The sequence below is a fragment of the Lissotriton helveticus genome, chromosome 1_2, assembly GCF_964261635.1.
Source record: "Lissotriton helveticus chromosome 1_2, aLisHel1.1, whole genome shotgun sequence".
In the NCBI taxonomy this organism is placed as follows: domain Eukaryota; kingdom Metazoa; phylum Chordata; class Amphibia; order Caudata; family Salamandridae; genus Lissotriton; species Lissotriton helveticus.
Window position 1 is genome coordinate 436,619,276 of NC_136058.1, and position 17,785 is coordinate 436,637,060.

Genomic DNA, 17,785 nt, shown 5'->3' on the forward strand with positions numbered 1-17,785 from the left:
ACCGCGAGGATTATAAGGCGCTTAATAGTATATGGTATGGCATTATCCTGAAACAGCTTAGGGATTTGTTCCCGACGGCTGCAGACAGGCTCAGCTCATGCTAGAGCTCCATCTCACATAGAAACCATGCACCCAGCCTCCAGGATTGGTGAGGCCTGTCTATAGGAGTGGCTCACAGGTTTACATGTGTCCAGATATAGGTTTAGACATAGGTATACTATATCTAAGCAAGGGGTGTGTACACCACCTTACCCCAGCTGAGTGATCAGCCAGTTGTGTCAATTTAAGAACCAGCCAGGGGTGGCAAAAGATATGCTGCAGCCCCTGGTAGGCCTTAGTGGCTCCTGTGCCCTGTGCACCTATAGTGCATTCTACAGGGGCTGACAAGGAGTCCATTTCCAATTGGTATGTGCCTATAGCACATGTGTCATTAATTTAGTGAGAGAACAGCAGGCTGGGGGTCTGATCAGCAGGCCCACAGCCTCAGTAGTCGAAAATCAGTGAAGCAAAAAGCAAAAATTTGGGGTGACCATAGGATAGCAGACCCTACTCTCCTACAACAATTGTGTGTAACTTCTGCCCTGTAATTGACTCCGATCAAACCAGGAGCTTCATGTTTAAAGAACCATTTCAACTAACGAAAGATCCAATGTGCAAATACCACAGATTTGTTTGGATTAGTAGTTTTGTGCTGAAAAATTCCCCTAATTGTTCGCTCTGGAAAAAAAATCTACCTGAAATGTTTGTTAACTGCTCACATTGACCCCTTAAATGCTGGCCCTTTCTCCTCCTCTCGCCCACATAACGAGCACTTTCTTTTAACGTATTTTGGGTAGTTTGTGCTTAAGGTACATAACTTTTTTTCACAAAAGGTACCCATGGCAAATTTGGCACCCTCTTATGTCTAACATCCAGGGGATTGTAAAGGTACCCAGGGTTTTTTAATTCCCCTGGAGGGGACCCAGAAAATAGGCAAAATATAGCAAAATGTTTAAATTTTTTGAAAAAATAGGGAGAAAGTGCTCCAGAGAAAACATTTTTTTTCCTATAAATGACATTGTTGTACATTTGCTGTGCTAAGGTCACCATCTTCCCAGCTTGTAGAGACAAAAACTGTTTTTTACAACAGTTTTAGCCCATTTTGCCTATTTTTTGCGCTCTCAACTTTCTTCCAGTTTTTGGTGGAATCCACTGTGAAACCCAGGGGGGATCCAGGAAAGCTGCAGATTTCTGAAAGTAGACACAACTCAGAATTCAGAAAGGGGTCATATGTGTAGATCCCTCAAGATGACTGTTGAAATAACAAAATATTGAAAATGAGTAGGACAAAAATGCCGTTTGTGACAACATTTTCATCTGTGAATATCTGTCACACTGGCCAATTTACAAAACTGTTATTTGCACATCTCTAAATTTGAGGGTGCCCATACTAGAATATGATTCAGAGGACGAGTCTGGCTGGGGTGTTCTGGTTGGTCTGGAGTTTGTGTAGCAGGGTTTTGTTGATTCCGGCGTAGAGGGCGTTGCCGTAGTCCAGTCTGCTCATTATGAGTGCATGGGTGACAGTCTTTCTGCATTCGGTGAGGATCCACTTTAAGGTCTTGCAGAGGATGTGGAGAGAGTTGAAGCAGGTGGAGGCGACGGCGTTGATCTGGCGGGTCAAGGTTTGCTGTCTATGACGATCCTGAGATTCTTGGCCTGGGTGGTCAGGGTAGATGTTCGTCCTATCTTTAGTAGCCACCAGGTGGAGTCCCACGCTGACGTGCTTTTCCCGAAGATCACGGTTTAAGTCCGTCAGTGTTTTAGACAGTTGATCTTCACCCTGTGGGCAATTACAGTCACACAGGAATAAAACTTCATCCGGGTAGTGGGTGTCTTGGCCATGAGAGACAGTTGTGTGTCAGTGTACGAGAGGACGTTAATGTTAGGAGAGTGGATGATTCTAACTAAAGGGATCATGTATGCATTGAAGAGGGTCAGGCTCCAGGAAGATCTGTGTGGAACTCAGCAGACAAGGTCACCGGCATGCAACGTGTACGGTGACAGGATGACTGACTTGGTTCTTCCAGTCAGGAAGAAGCAGATCCATTCGAGTGCGTCTCGTTGGATTCTGATCTGGAGGCGTTCGATAAGGATGGGGTGGGAGACTGTCTCAAACTCTACAGAGAGGCCAGGAGAATGAGATCACAATGTCTCTTGTGTCCAGAGTCATGCGGATGTCATCCATTGCGGGGATATAGAGTTTCCAAGCTGTGGTTGGGGCTCATAGCAGACTGAGTGGTTTTGAGGGGCTGGTGGTCCTTGAGGTATTCAACAAAGTGTCTGTTGACCATTTTCTCCAGGACGTAAACCGAGAATGGTAGCAGGGAGATCGGCCTGTGCTTGGCGAGCGTTAAAGGGTTTGAGGGGTTTCTTCAGCAGTGGGAGGACAGTGGTGTCTTTCTCTCAATCAGTTCTTCCTTGGGGTCTGTAGTAATATCGAGAGATCCACCCCCAGGCACCACCAACTCTGAATGCTGTATTAGCGCAGAGTATTGGAGTGGCCAGGCAAGGGAAAGGGGCTTAGGGGATAGGAACTGCGAGGAGCGAGATTTCAAAAAGAGAACACACATAATATTCAGATGGAACTTGAGTTTTGAGTTCCCCATAAAACTTTCCCCGCTTTTGAAGGATTAGGGTTTTTACCCTGTTTGGTGAACTTAAAAGAACTCTCTCTCTCTCTATTCTGCTTTTTTGAGGGTTTCTGCTTCTATACTGGCTCTCTTAAAATTAGGCTGTAAGATATGTAAATGTACCGGTATTTTATAGAGCGCACAGCTACTTCCCTGAGGTAGTGTCCCGGCGCTGTCCGTATAGCGCTTAGGAACCCTTCCTGGTTTTCCCTGTGAGTGTCCACTCCTGGGCACCCCCAGGGTGAAGCCAGGCATCCCAGCACTTTTGGGGCCATTGTGGCGATTAAGCAAGCTATTGCCCAGAGTCGCAGAGTGGGACCCATGCTTAGAATAGGCACCGAGGCAAGAATTATCAGGTCAGAGGAAATTGAGCTCAAGACCCGCCGAGGCGGGAATTGAACCCTGGTCCCGGGCCAGACCTCTGCATCAGGGTCTGCCGCTCTAACCATTTGAGCCACACTTCTCCACAATATACAACAAACAATAAGATAAAGGTGATCAGGTGAAGTCACTTGTTCAACGCTAACCTTTTAACACCTTAGCTACACCCAATTCTAGACACTGCTACAAGGATACATTCCGTAAAGAGTTTCATTAAACATTTCTCTCCCTCTTCTTCAATATTTCAATGCCCCAGGTTAAGTCATCTGGCTGCGAAAGATAGTTATATGAACTGAACAATAATATTCATGAATCATGTTCTTTACTCTTCAGTCAAACGAGTTTGTCTCTATGGAGCTGCCTTCCCTGGAATTGTTTCGACTAATAATGGTCTTTAGTGGTAGCACAAGAAATTAGGTTACATTTAGTCTCTTACTTCGAGTAAGAACCAAAACTATGACGAGGCTTGAAACGCCAAGGAATCATCTCTCTCTGCCTCTCTCAGCCCTCACTAGGGGGTATCCACTCTGTCCCAAGTGAAGGCTGGATCACTCACAGCATGAGCGTACTCACCAGCAAAGAGCTCAGCTGAAGAAACGTGGGCCAACAAACTCCGTCAACAAAACTGAGTAATCCAGTTTATCGCGAGAGCTCAGGAAAGAAGGGATTACTCCGATCATTTCCTGTAGTAGTAATTCTAAGTGAGAGCACTGTTCCAGTCCTTTTCAGTGAGGCTGTTCTTGTTTTTGCGGGCTGGTATGGTGGGGGGGTGTGTGTTGGACCAGGATGCTGAACTTGATGAGGGCCTGGTCTGTCCAGGAGACTGGTGAGGGCTCCTCGAATCTGATGTTGTTAAAGGTGGTGAAAATAGGATTCAGGAGGTGTCCAGCGACTTGATTTGGTCCCTGTACTCTTTGGGATATAACCTTGTTTGCAAAGTCTTATTTTTAGTTGGAGTTGTCGTAGCCTTCCAGATAGAACTTCTCGTCTCCGAGTTGGATGATATTGCTAGTGCCCAGGGCTAGTGGAGTGACGATGTTTGTTATGGAGCTAGTGAAGTTTGTGTGCGGTCCTGGTGGTCTGCAGATGAAATTGTCGCTTAGGGTGAAGTTGATTGTGATGTTGTGTCTGGAATGGAGTTCTTGCTATCTTAGACTGCCTTAAAGTCCACATTTGTAAAGCGCACAATCACCCGTAAGGGTCTCTAGGCGCTGGGGGGCCGTCAGGAAGATTAAGCGAGCTATTGCCCAGAGTCACATGGTGCTGGGCTAACCTGCCGCCGGAGCCGGGGATCGAACCGTGGTCCCCAGATTCCAGCGTCAGTCGCCCTGGCCGCGGCGCCACACCTCTCTCATCTTGTGGATGATGGTGATTCCGCCTCTGAGCTTGTGAAGTCTGTCTTGCCTGGTGATCTTATACCTGGGGGGGGGGAGGTGGCTGCGGAGATGCCAGGTGCTGATGCAGGGTTTAGCCAGGTTTCCGTGAGGAAAAGTAGGTCAGTGTTTTGTTGTGCAGTAGGTCCCTGATCTCTGTGGCTTGGTTGGTGAGAGAGCAGATGTTGATGAACTTGCATTCGAGTGCGGAGTGTTGTGTGACTAGTTGCGAGACTGTGTGTGCGAGAGAGTGGGGTGTTGGTTGCTGCTGGTGCGGATGCGGTGAGTGTTGGGTGTTGGTAAGTGCATGAAAACTTGCAGGAAGCGCAAGAGAACGCTCCCTCGATGTTGTGTGGAGCAGTGAGGCACCAGCATGTGGAAGGGTGGCGGAGGGTCGCAGTAGGTAGTAGTGAGAATGGACAAGACTAGGGTTCTTGTCACTGGGCATCGTCCATGCATGGATGGGCGCAGACTGACTTGCCTTTGGCATGCCTTCATGCCATATGGCCATGTCTGAACTGGGGTGGCGGAGTGAGCTAAAGAATGATGTTGGATTAAACCCAGATCAGTTGACTGGGGTAAGTGCTTGCAATGTTCAACACTCCGTCCATCATCCCCTTTGGTATTGCTTTGTTGGCCCTAAGTTGGCAGGGTATGTCCAGACGTGGGTCCCGTGCTTTGCCACTGAATTCAAGCTAGCATGGCTGATGACGGCTGATTAACCAGAAACTGGTCCTAGGATGCTTGCTTCCGGTCCAGGGAAGACATGGCTTGGCAGTTCGGGCTGGACTGTTCCCATGAGGCACAGGGTCAGACTGATTTGCATATAGCCATGTCTGCACTGGGGTGATGGAGTGAGCTAAAGAATGATGATGGACAATGGGCAGGTGGATAAGATCCCCTCCCCCTTTAAACTTATATTAAGGAAAGAAACCAGTGGCTGTCTGTGGCATCAGTTGCATGACAGCTACTGCAAGACAGTCAGGCTCAAAACCATCTTTAGTGTATTTAAAGCATGGAGTGCTTCACGGAGAGCATGTGGCATTGGTAGATTATCATTCCACACAGCCTTAAATAATAATTTTACACTCCAAGAAGTATTTTATGGGAAAATGGAAGAGAGCGGGAGTAAAAATAATTGGCTGTTTCTTTTCCCCCACTGATCTTCGATCCTTCGAAGAACTGAAAGAAGATTTTACTTTGAATTGGTGGGAATTAAAAAAAATTCTTCAAATTAGAGATCTTCTTGAACAGAAAGGAGGGGGACAGGTTAAATTTGGGAAAGTTTAAATTATTGAAAGGATAATCCAAAATAAAGTAAGCAGCCCTCCCAGATGATATGGAAAAACCTCCAAAAAATGAAAGGTGAAGGTAGGAGTGTCCGACGAGACATTTTTTATGCTCATGAGTTATTGCATACGGTTTTGATATCAGCTAGGTCACAGGCACAGTTTTATAAAACGTGTTTCTTTTTGTATGCAACACCTGACAAAATCTCGAAATGGGGTTGAGGGAAGGGAACATGTTGTCCTCGCTGTGGTTTGCATCATGTCAGGTTTTGCAGAAATGTTATAAAGATATCACAAAGTTTTTATCAGAGGCAATAAAAACTGAAATAACACATAGGGGTTGATTCTGATGCGGGTTGGAAAGCATTCCCACCCAGGGCCTGATTCTGATGCGGTTAGGAAGGCCTCCTAATGACATTTGCTCCTTCCAAAAAGTATCGGGAGCGACCCAGTGCCCAATTATAATGCGGTTAGGAACATGTGCTCCCATTGAAGTCAATGGGAGTCCAACCAAATCGTATCTGGAGGCATCCGGATGCATCGTACTTGGCTGGTCGGACTCTCCCGATCCGAGTGGGTCGGAAATCATTTCCAACCCGATTCGGTCGGGAAGCATTTCCAACCCGCATCAGAATCAGCCCCTGAGTGTGTAATCCTGCTCGGGACTTTTGAGACTAATCGGCGTAGGGCAAGGCATGAACGGATTTTTATTTCTATGGCGGTTTTACAAATTTGTATTGCGGCTGCCTGGGTGGATGCTAATGCACCGACTTTTCAACAATGGCTTGGTAGGTCATTAGCAATGTCTAGAAACAGCCATATATTGGCGAAAAGGGAGGAATCAGTGTAATAAAGGTATGAAAATCTGGGACCCTCTACGTGTCTGGATTCAAACTCAAAGTGGAGATTGAAGATGAGTAAGAATTTGCACTTTATTGAATCTGCACAAATCACATTAGGATAGATCTTCTTTTCCGGGATTATTTTAGTCTTTTGTAGTAAATTCTATTGTCATTCGAAATTTGAGATGGAAGCAATTTATTGCCTTACATGAAATAATGTAAAGAACTTTGGGAAGTAGGTGATGTATTAACTCTTACTCCTGTCTTCGTGGGCGAAGGGTGGGGTGAAAAATGCAAAATGATTATAGGTTCACCTTGTCAAGTGACGCTATTCGATACATTAAAGGGGCTGAAAGATGCGAAATGGATCAGGACATTTCCCTCATTTCTCTCATTCTGAGGTCGGATAAACACATGCCTCGTGTGTAGTGCCTCGATTCTGGGGAGTGGGATTAAAGCGCCTCGTTCAAAGCCACAGTCCTGCCCCCGGAGGGCACCTCTGGGCAGGTCCAGGGGAGCAGTGTCTCTCTTCGGGGCCTGTGCATAGTGCCGCGAGGCTCAGGGCTGAGTCAGAGGCTCTGTCCTTAATGAGAATCCTTCTCAGAGAGGCCTGTCCAGAGGAGGGGCAGAGGAGGAGAGGCCTGTCCAGGGTCACAGAGGAGGTGAGGCCTGTCCAGAGGAGGGGCAGAGGGGGAGAGGCCTGTCCAGGGGTACAGAGCAGTTGAGGCCTGCCCAGGGTAGCAGAGGAGGAGAGGCCTGTCCAGTGGGTCATACGAGGAGAGGTTTGTCCAGAGGCGCTGAGGCCTGTCCATGGGTGCTGAGGAGGAGAGGCCTGCCCAGGGCTGCATGAGAGGTTAGGCCTGTCCAGGCATGCAGAAGAGGTGAGGCCTGTCCAGGGGGCATAGGATGCGAGGCCTGTCCATGGGTGCAGAGGAGGCGAGATCTGTCTTGGGGGTCAGGTAAGGAAAGACCTGTCTAGCGGAGCTGAGGCCTGTCCAGGGGGTTCAGAGGGGGTGAGGCCTGTCCAGAGGAGCAGTGTCTCTCTTCGGGGCCTGTGCATAGCGCCCCGAGGCTCAGGGTGGAGTCAGAGGTGCTGGATGGGGTGGAATGAACTCTGGGCTCCTCTGTCCTTAATGAGAATCCTTCACCAAGAGGCCTGTCCAGGGGTGCAGAGGAGGAGAGGCCTGTCCAGGGGTGCAGAGGAGGAGAGGCCTGTCCAGGGGTGCAGAGGAGGTGAGGCATGTCCTGGAGTGCAGAGGAGGAGAGGCCTGTCCAGAGGAGGAGAGGAGGAGAGGCCTGTCCAGGGGGCAGAGAAGGAGAGGCCTGTCCAGGGGTGCAGCGGAGGTGAGGCCTGTCCAGAAGTGCAGAGGAGGAAAGGCCTGTCCAGGGATAAGAGGAGGTGAGGACTGTCCAGGGGTCAGAGGAGGCGAGGCCTGTCCAGGGGGGGCAGAGGAGGAGAGGCCTGTCCAGGGGCAGAGGAGGTGAGGCCTGTCCAGGGGTGCAGAGGAGGGGAGGCCTGTCCAGAGGAGGAGAGGAGAAGAGGCCTGTCCAGAGGAGGAGAGGAGTAGAGGCCTGTCCATGGGGCAGAGGAGGAATTCCTGTCCAGGAGTGCAGAGGAGGTGAGGCCTGTCCAGGGGGCAGAGGAGGTGAGGCCTGTCCAGGGGTGCAGAGGAGGAGATGCCTGTCCAGAGGGCAGAGGAGGGGATGCCTGTCCAGGGGGGCAGAGGAGGAGAGACCTGTCCAGCGGTGCAGATGAGGTGAGACCTGTCCAGGGGTACAGAGCAGTTGAGGCCTGCCCAGGGTAGCAGAGGAGGAGAGGCCTGTCCAGGGTGCAGAGGAGGAGAGACCGGTCCAGGGGGTCAGACGAGGAGAGGCCCGTCTATGGGTGCAGAAGAGGAGAGGCCTGTCCAGTGGGTCATACGAGGAGAGGTTTGTCCAGAGGAGCTGAGGCCTGTCCAGGGGTGCTGAGGAGGAGAGGCCTGCCCAGGGCTGCATGAGAGGTTAGGCCTGTCCAGGCATGCAGAAGAGGTGAGGCCTGTCCAGGGGGCATAGGATGCGAGGCCTGTCCATGGGTGCAGAGGAGGCGAGATCTGTCTAGGGGGTCAGGTAAGGAAAGACCTGTCTAGCGGAGCTGAGGCCTGTCCAGGGGGTTCAGAGGGGGTGAGGCCTGTCCAGAGGAGCAGTGTCTCTCTTCGGGGCCTGTGCATAGCGCCCCGAGGCTCAGGGTGGAGTCAGAGGTGCTGGATGGGGTGGAATGAACTCTGGGCTCCTCTGTCCTTAATGAGAATCCTTCACCAAGAGGCCTGTCCAGGGGTGCAGAGGAGGAGAGGCCTGTCCAGGGGTGCAGAGGAGGAGAGGCCTGTCCAGGGGTGCAGAGGAGGTGAGGCATGTCCTGGAGTGCAGAGGAGGAGAGGCCTGTCCAGAGGAGGAGAGGAGGAGAGGCCTGTCCAGGGGGCAGAGGAGGAGAGGCCTGTCCAGGGGGGCAGAGGAGGAGAGGCCTGTCCAGGGGGCAGAGGAGGAAAGGCCTGTCCAGGGATAAGAGGAGGTGAGGACTGTCCAGGGGTCAGAGGAGGCGAGGCCTGTCCAGGGGGGGGCAGAGGAGGAGAGGCCTGTCCAGGGGCAGAGGAGGTGAGGCCTGTCCAGGGGTGCAGAGGAGGGGAGGCCTGTCCAGGGGTGCAGAGGAGAAGAGGCCTGTCCAGAGGAGGAGAGGAGTAGAGGCCTGTCCATGGGGCAGAGGAGGAATTCCTGTCCAGGAGTGCAGAGGAGGTGAGGCCTGTCCAGGGGGCAGAGGAGGTGAGGCCTGTCCAGGGGTGCAGAGGAGGAGATGCCTGTCCAGAGGGCAGAGGAGGGGATGCCTGTCCAGGGGGGCAGAGGAGGAGAGACCTGTCCAGCGGTGCAGATGAGGTGAGATCTGTCCAGGGGTACAGAGCAGTTGAGGCCTGCCCAGGGTAGCAGAGGAGGAGAGGCCTGTCCAGGGTGCAGAGGAGGAGAGACCGGTCCAGGGGGTCAGACGAGGAGAGGCCCGTCTATGGGTGCAGAAGAGGAGAGGCCTGTCCAGTGGGTCAGATGAGGAGAGGTTTGTCCAGAGGAGCTGAGGCCTGTCCAGGGGTGCTGAGGAGGAGAGGCCTGCCCAGGGCTGCAGGAGAGGTTAGGCCTGTCCAGGGGTGTAGAGGAGGCGAGATCTGTCTAGGGGGTCAGGCAAGGAAAGACCTGTCTAGCGGAGCTGAGGCCTGTCCAGGGGTGCATAGGAGGTGAGGCCTGTCCAGGGGTGCAGCAGAGGAGGAGAGGCCTGTCCAGGGGAGCAGTGTCTTTCTTCGGGGCCTGTGCATAGCGCGCCGAGACTCAGGGCGGAGTCAGAGGCGCTGGATGGGGTGGATTGAACTCTGGGCTCCTCTGTCCTTAATGAGAATCCTTCACCAAGAAGCCTGTCCAGGGGTGCAGTGGAGGTGAGACCTGTCCATGGGGCAGAGGAGGTGAGGCCTGTCCAAGCATGCAGAAGAGGTGAGGCCTGTCCAGGGGGCATAGGATGCGAGGCCTGTCCAAGCATGCAGAAGAGGTGAGGCCTGTCCAGGGGGCATAGGATGCGAGGCCTGTCCAAGCATGCAGAAGAGGTGAGGCCTGTCCATGGGGCAGAGGAGGCGAGGCCTGTCCAAGCATGCAGAAGAGGTGAGGCCTGTCCAGGGGGCATAGGATGCAAGGCCTGTCCATGGGTGCAGAGGAGGAGAGGCCTGTCCAGGGTTGCAGAGGAGATGAGGCCTGTCTAGGGGTGCAGAGGAGGAGAGGCCTGTCTAGGGGTGCAGAGGAGGAGAGGCCTGTCCAGGGGTGCAGAGAAGGTGAGGCCTGTCTAGGGGTGCAGAGGAGGAGAGGCCTGTCCAGGGGTGCAGAGGAGATGAGGCCTGTCTAGGGGTGCAGAGGAGCAGAGGCCTGTCTAGGGGTGCAGAGGAGGTGAGCCTGTCCAAGGTGTTGCAGAGGAGGTGAATCCGGTCCACGGGGGTGCAGAGGAGATGAGTCCTGTCCAAAGGTGTGCAGAGGAGGTGAGGCCTGTCCAGGGGTGCAGAGAAGGAGAGGCCTATCCAGGGCTGCATGAGAGGTGAGTCCTGTCCAGGGGTGCAGAGGAGGTGAGGCCTGTCCAGGGGTTGCAGAGGAGGTGAGGCCTGTCCAGGGGTGCAGAGGGGGTGAAGCCAGTCCAGGGGTTGCAGAGGAGGTGAGGCCTGTCCAGGGGGTGCAGAGGAGGTGAGGCCTGTTGTCAAGGGTTGTGTTTGCTGACAGTGTAGACACTCCTAGGAGCAGAACGATGAGATTTTTCAAATTCCACCCCTGGTTTTCCCACAGCCACCAACTGAAGAGTTAACTAGTGGCCGTGTGAACCCAGCCGGGGCAAAGGGTAATGGGACAGAGAAGAGATTGCCTGACCTTCTGGCTCTTCCACTCTACTTCTTCCTTTCTGCCTTACTCCGTTTTATTCCTTTCTTACTCCCTCTCTATCTTTAAGCATGAGTGGAAATCGCTGTAAAAGAAAAGCACACCATTACTAATTTCCTTTAATTCTTTTTCCACTTTCTTACTCTTTCTCTCTCTATTTCCTTACCCGGAGTGCCTATGGCTTTTGCTCCTCTTCTATTCTACAATATAAGTATTTTATTCTTTGGTAACCTGCATTATAAACAACATTTTAGCATCCTTTAACTCTGTGAGTTAATTTATTGTTTTTCACTCCTTCGTTCATTCACTCTCTGCCTTACTTTCCTATCTTCTGAATTCTTTTTACTTCTGCCTTAGGAACCTTCTGGAGCTTCTGCAATCAACCAAGCGACGAAGAAATCAGGAACTGAAGTATTCAATGGGTAAGTATTAATTATTCTCCTTATATATTTTTTTCTATTTACTTTAAATTGGTATTTCTCTGTAGTTCTAAATTACCTAACTAACCAACACACCGAAGTGCTCTAACCTGCGCCTAAGCCTGGCACAAAACTGCACTTTTTCTATCTAACTAGGCTACAGAAAATCCGTTGATGAGTGCGTGGTTCTAAAATCAACCGGCGCACTTCACAGCTTGTCTAGAACTCGTGCCTGTGTCCAGTACAACAGGACTAAACCGGCAACTTCCACCGCGGTCCTCCCTGTTGGTAGTACAGGGGAGAATGCCCGGTTCCGCAGTATAATCACCCGCGACCTTTTGCGAGCGGGTGATCTTTGCAAAGCCGGTTCAATAGCAGATACTACGGGACAAAGAAGAGCTTTGATTCCTTTTTCCTGAACCCTGACTGTACCCCCTCGCATGGTTAAGCCTCCGGGCTGAGGTTTGTGAGGAGTTTACGAGTGAAAAATCTTAGTTAATCGGGGAGCATGAACATCTGATTGTTCCACCCACAACCTATCCTCTGGGCCAAAACCCTTCGAGTCTACAAGATAGAACATTTTCCCTCTAATGGGCTTTGAAACTAGGATTCTTTTAACTTCAAATTCTTCTTGTATTTCCACTAAAATAGGTTCTCAGTTTCTCAATTCTTTCAGATGAGGTGAAACCTTTTTAAGGTGAGAAACATGAAACACTGGGTGTATTTTTAGATGTGGTGGTAGTTTTAGTCTGAAAGTCATTGGATTCACTACTTGCTCCACAAGAAATGGACCTATAAATCGGGTTTGAAACTTTCTATTTCCTTTAAGCTTTAGGTTCTTGTGCTTAACCAAACCCTGTCCCCTGTACTCAAATCTAGTTCAGGTCTTCTTTTTTTATCTGCACTTTGCTTGTAGCGTTCCTTAGCTTTCATTAAGTTCTTGGTGGCAGACTTGTGTACCTTGATAAGATGTTGTACAAAGTTTTGTGCTGCAGGCACCGACACTTCTTTAGAGGAAACCACAGAATTTGGATGCCTTCCATAATTCAAGTAGAAAGGGGAAAAAACAGTAGAGGCATTCTTAGCATTATTATGTGCAAACTCTGCGGTCCAAAGGAGATCAAGCCACTCTCCCTCTTGATCCAAGAGAAACAGTATGAGATACTTTTCTAACTCTTGATTGGCCCTTTCAGTTTGACCATCTGTTTGTGGATGAAAACTCATTGAATAACGTGTCTCAATTCCCAAACCCCTTGTGTAAGCCTTGCAAAAATAGGATAGAAATTGAGATCCAGATCTGTGATCAATACCTTTGGAATGCCTTGTATCTTAATAACACTTTGATTGAATTGTGTGGCTATTTGTTTTGCAGATGACTTCCCTTTCTGGGCAACAAAATGCTCAATTTTTTAGAAGGCTTCATCTATGACTAATACTGAACTGAATCCCTGACTAGAAGGCAATTCAACAATCAAATCCATAGTCACAGTGTACCAGGAAAATGGAGGGGTAGGCAAAGGTCTCAATAAACCCTTAGGAGCCAGCTTATCTGTCTTTCCCATTGCACAAATCTCACAGACTTCCACATAAACTCGAACATCTTTGGACAACCCTGGCCACCAAAACTGTCTCCTTAACAACTCCTCCGTGTGATGGATTCCAGGGTGACAAGCCAATGGACTGTCATGACAGTCAATCAATGCTTGTTGTTGAAGTTCTTTGATTGGTAAGTACAAGGCCTTGGAATGAAACGGTAATCCATCGACAATTTCTTGAGTTGACTCCTTCTCTGCCCAGGTCCGCATTTCTTCAGAAGTTAAGGCTTCATTGACCTTGTCTACGACAGTTTTCTCACTAGTGGCTCCAACGATCTAAGTTTCAAGAATTATCTTTTGATCTTTGTTAGATCCGGGGGTCTCTGGTTGGCACAGGTAGGTACTTGTGAGGGACCCTCTCCTCTAGTCAGTACAAGGGGATTACACTCCTAAAATAACCCCTGATCACCCTCTCAGTAGCTTGGCACAAGCAGTCAAGGCTTATTTCTGAGGCATTGGAAGTTAAGCAGTTGTGACCACATACAGTAACCCAGTGACAACACTACAAATGGACACCACACATGGTTTATATAAAAAAAGTAGACTTTATATAGTGTTACCACAAGAACATAAACAAAAAAATACACACTATGATTACTTTAAGATGGTAGATTTAAGCTTAGTTCAGTTCAGTTCTTAGATGCGACACTCTGCGTCAATGTACCTTAGGTTGCGTTGCGCTTCCACGACAAGCAATGCCGCAGCGATGGGAAATGCGGCAAAGTTCAGGTGCAAAGAAATGAAGATCTTCCAGATGCGGCATGCTTCTTGGGGATGCGAGAAGATCTCGGTTCGATGCGTGGACTACAGCGGCAACATCCAAGAAGCGACGGCAGCAGCTCCAGCGGTGACGCTCTTCACCCACGATGCGTGGAGCTTCCACACGATGCGACACGTACAGCGGCAACATCCAAGATGCGAAGGCAGCAGCTCCAACCGTGGCACGCTTCTTGGGGGATGCGAGGTGCTCTTGGTCGATGCGGTGCAATATGACAGTTCCAGCGGCGACACCCTCCTTCGGCGTTGCGACGGCAGGCACAGCGACGGCGACATGCTCCGACCTTGTTGCGAGATTCTTCTCCTGATGCGGTTCAAAGTGAAAACTACAGTTGTGACACCCTCCTTCGGAGTTGAGACGGTAGCAGCAGCGACGGCGACGCGCTTCCTCTTTGTTGCCACACGCTTCTCTCCGATGCGGTGCAGTGCGACAGTTCCAGCGGTGACACCCTCCTTCGGAGTTGCGACGGCAGGCACAGCGACTGCGACATGCCTCTTCTCATTGAGTCACGCTTCCAGCTCCTTGCGACATGCAGTTCCTCAGAAGACCTAAAACAGCAGCAGGAACTTCCACAAGAACTCTGGGGAGCTGGGGGTGAACTCTGTTGTCCCTGAGACTTCAGCAGGAGGCAAGCTCTTTTCCAAGCCCTTGGAGATCCTTCACAAGTTGAAAGCAAAGTACACAAAGTTCATTTCTCCTTCCTCTGGCACTAAGGCCACCAATGCAGGCCAATCCCCCAAGCAGCACTTCAGCTTGGGAATAGTCTCTTGTCAGTTTCTTCAGGTTCCTCTCCTCAGTAAAGGTTTTTTTTGTAGTCCAAAGTGATCTAATTTCATGGGATCAGGGTCTCAATATTTATACCCCAAAATCCTTTGTTCTCTGAGGGGAGAGAGGCCTCTGCCCAGTCCAAACCACTTCTGAAGCACTCTGTTTACCAGACTTCTCCTTTCCTTTCACAGTACAGGGCATGCACATCAGACGCCCCACAGGAAGGGGAGCCAGCATTGTGGAAGGCAAGTACAGTCCTGGAGCACTTTGTTTACAGGACTCCTTCTCTTCTTTCAGTGTGCAGGGCAGAGACATCAGCCGCTCCCCAGGAGGTGGAGTCAGCATTGTGGAAGGCAGGCACAGCCCTATTCAGAGTTGAGGTGCAATTCCTCCCTCCCATCTAGATGCAGATCTCTCTATTCACCACTCGGTTACTCATCCTGTCTCTCGGAATCCCCCAGCACTGTCACTCACAAAATCAGACAAAGGAATACATAACCTAGGAGAGGCAGGCTTGAAACGTTAGGCAAGCAAATACCTACTTTCTAAAAGTGGTATTTGCAAACACAGAATATTAAAACCAACTTCACTAAAAGATGTATTTTTATTATTCTGAGTTCAGGCATACTAAACTCGAATTTCTACCATGTTCTCTGAGTCAGTTAGGATTATAAAATGTAACAATTCTAACAGCCCATTCTGGCCTATGGAAAACAGGTAGGCTTGCAATAGTGATAAAACGAAAATGGCTGTAATTCACTATTAGGACATGCCACACACATCAGGGCTTGTCCTACCTTATACTGACAATGCACCCTGCCTACCCTAGGGCTGTCTGATATGAAGAAAGGGGAAGGTTTAGGGACTGGCAAGTGGGTGCACTTGCCCAGTCAACATGAGAGTACCACACTGCACACAGGCTCTGCAATAGCAGACCTTATACACATTTTACAAGGCCGCTTCTGTGGGTGGCACAACCAGTGCTGCAAGCCCAACAGCAGCATTTGGAATTACACGCCCTGGGCACACTTAGTACACTAGACTAGGGTCTGATAAATACACCAAATAGCCAAACATGGAACCACTGATTAATACATTAATTTATAATAGGGATAGCATATGCACTTTAGCACTGATCAGCAGTGGTAAAGTGCCCAGAGTCATTAAACCAATAAAAACAGGTCAGACAAAATACAGGAGGAAGGCAAAAAGTTCAGGGATGACCCTGCATAAAGGGCTAAGTCCAACAATCTCTAATGGGACTCTTTCTTCCATCTGTGTCAATGCGAGACAAGGCATCTACCTTCCCATTATTTCTTCCCAGCCGATAATTATTACAAACTCATAATTGGCGAAACACAGGGACCCCCTAAGTTGGCATGGTGTGAGCATTCTGGCACACTTCAGAAACTGAAAATTCCGGTGATCGGTGAATACCGTCACAACATGTTTTGCTCTGAGAAGGTAATGTCGCCATTCTTGGAAGGCATCTTTGAAAGTGAGGAGTTCTTTATCCGAGATAGTATCAGTTATTTCCGCTGGTTGCAATTCTCTAGAGTAATATGCCACCGGATGCAACTGTTCGGTCTCATAGTGTCTCTGTGAAAGTACCCCTCTGATGGCCCGTTCAGAAGCATCAGTCTCCAGGTAAAATGGTTGCATAGGATCCGCATGCAGCAGAATTGGCGCAGTGGACAAAACTCTTCTTCAGGAACTGGAAAGCATCTTCTGCCTCGGCAGACCATTAAAAAGGTACTCCTTTCTGTAGCAATTTAGTAATTGGAGGTACCTTCAGGGAAAATTCTTGAATGAATCTGCGATAGAAATTTCCAAACCCAATTAAGCTCTGAATTTCATTCACAGAGGTTGGAGGAGGCCGATTTAAGAATGCCTTATTCATTTTAGCATCCATGGTAAGACCTTCTGGAGCAATTACAAATCCCAAGACATCCACAGGTTTCACTCCAAAAGCGCACTTTTTAAGTTTTACGTAAAGCTCGCTTTCCCTCAGGCAATGCAATACTCTTTTGACCTGTTGCTGATCTTCTTCTGATGAGGAATAAATGAAAATGTTTTCGATGTAAACAATCGCGCATTGATCAATGAACTCCTTCAGGACATAATTAATTAAGTACTGGAACGCTGCAGGAGCGTTGCTCAAACTGTAGGGCATCACTTGGTACTCATATAAACCATACTTTGTTATGAATGTTGTTTTCCATTCGTCTCCACTTCTCATTCAAATTAAATGGCACACCCCCTGTAAATCTAACTTCATGAAGATTTTGGCATCTTTTAGTTGATCTAGAAGGACTGAAATCAGGGGAAGAGCATAACGATTCTTTATTGTAATCTTGTTCAAGGCACAATAATCCATACACGTTTTCAGATCTCCATCACGTTTCGGAACGAAAAATAATAGTGAAGAAACGGGGGACTGTGATTGTCGTATGAACCCGTTTTCTAAGTATTTCTGAATGCAATCTTTAAGATGCTGGTTTTCAGCTTCAGTAAGCGCATACATTTGGCTGCAAGATAGGTTAGATCAAGGTTCCAAATCGAATTTTGCAGTCATACGACCGATGTGAGGGCAACTTCTTTGATTCCAATTCACTGAAAACTTGAGCAAACTCTTGATATTCTACCGGAAGACTCGCAGTTTGCACCTCACACACCATCATCTTTTGCTCGCATAATAAAGCTGCTGGATTTCCATCTTGCTCTTTCTGCTTTTCTCCGAAGCAATTCTCCAAACAATAACTTGAGTTAAACTTCACAGTTTGTTCACTCCAGTTAATTGTTGGGTTGTGTTCAGTTAAACAAGGCAAATCCAGGATGATTCCAAACTGCGGAGCATAGATCAAGGTAAATTGAATCTATTCCTTTTGACCTTCGACAGAGACAAGTTCCACAACTTGCGCGTGACTGGTTATTGGGCCAGAAGATGCATTTGTACCCTCATACCCTCAACAGCACTAACTGCCTCACTTCTATTTTTAGGTAATGCCTCAGACCAATTTTCGAGGCATATTTGAGGTGACAAAAGTTCCCCGTAGCACCGGAGTCCAGCATCACGGCCACTCCTGAAAGAACTCTGTCTCAAGATCTTAGGGTCATCGTCAGAATGAGGTGCGGATCGGAAGATTGTAGAGTATTGGCCACTTGATGAGAAATTGGAGTTGTATCCTTGTTAGCATCCACCCGCCCAACTCCTTCTACTGGTGGTGCAGAGAGTTTTCCTTCTTG

The 17,785-nt window shown here is 49.1% G+C and overlaps 1 protein-coding gene across 1 annotated transcript in view; it reads left to right on the top strand.

The window, feature by feature from the left end:
- Window positions 1–17,785, top strand: part of LOC144805176 (uncharacterized) — a 74,144-nt gene that overhangs the window by 15,240 nt on the left and 41,119 nt on the right. Inside the window, exon 2 of the mRNA XM_078671948.1 lies at window positions 11,337–11,401. The gene's annotated coding sequence lies outside the window, so the exon portion shown is untranslated. The remainder of the gene's footprint in view (window positions 1–11,336; window positions 11,402–17,785) is intronic.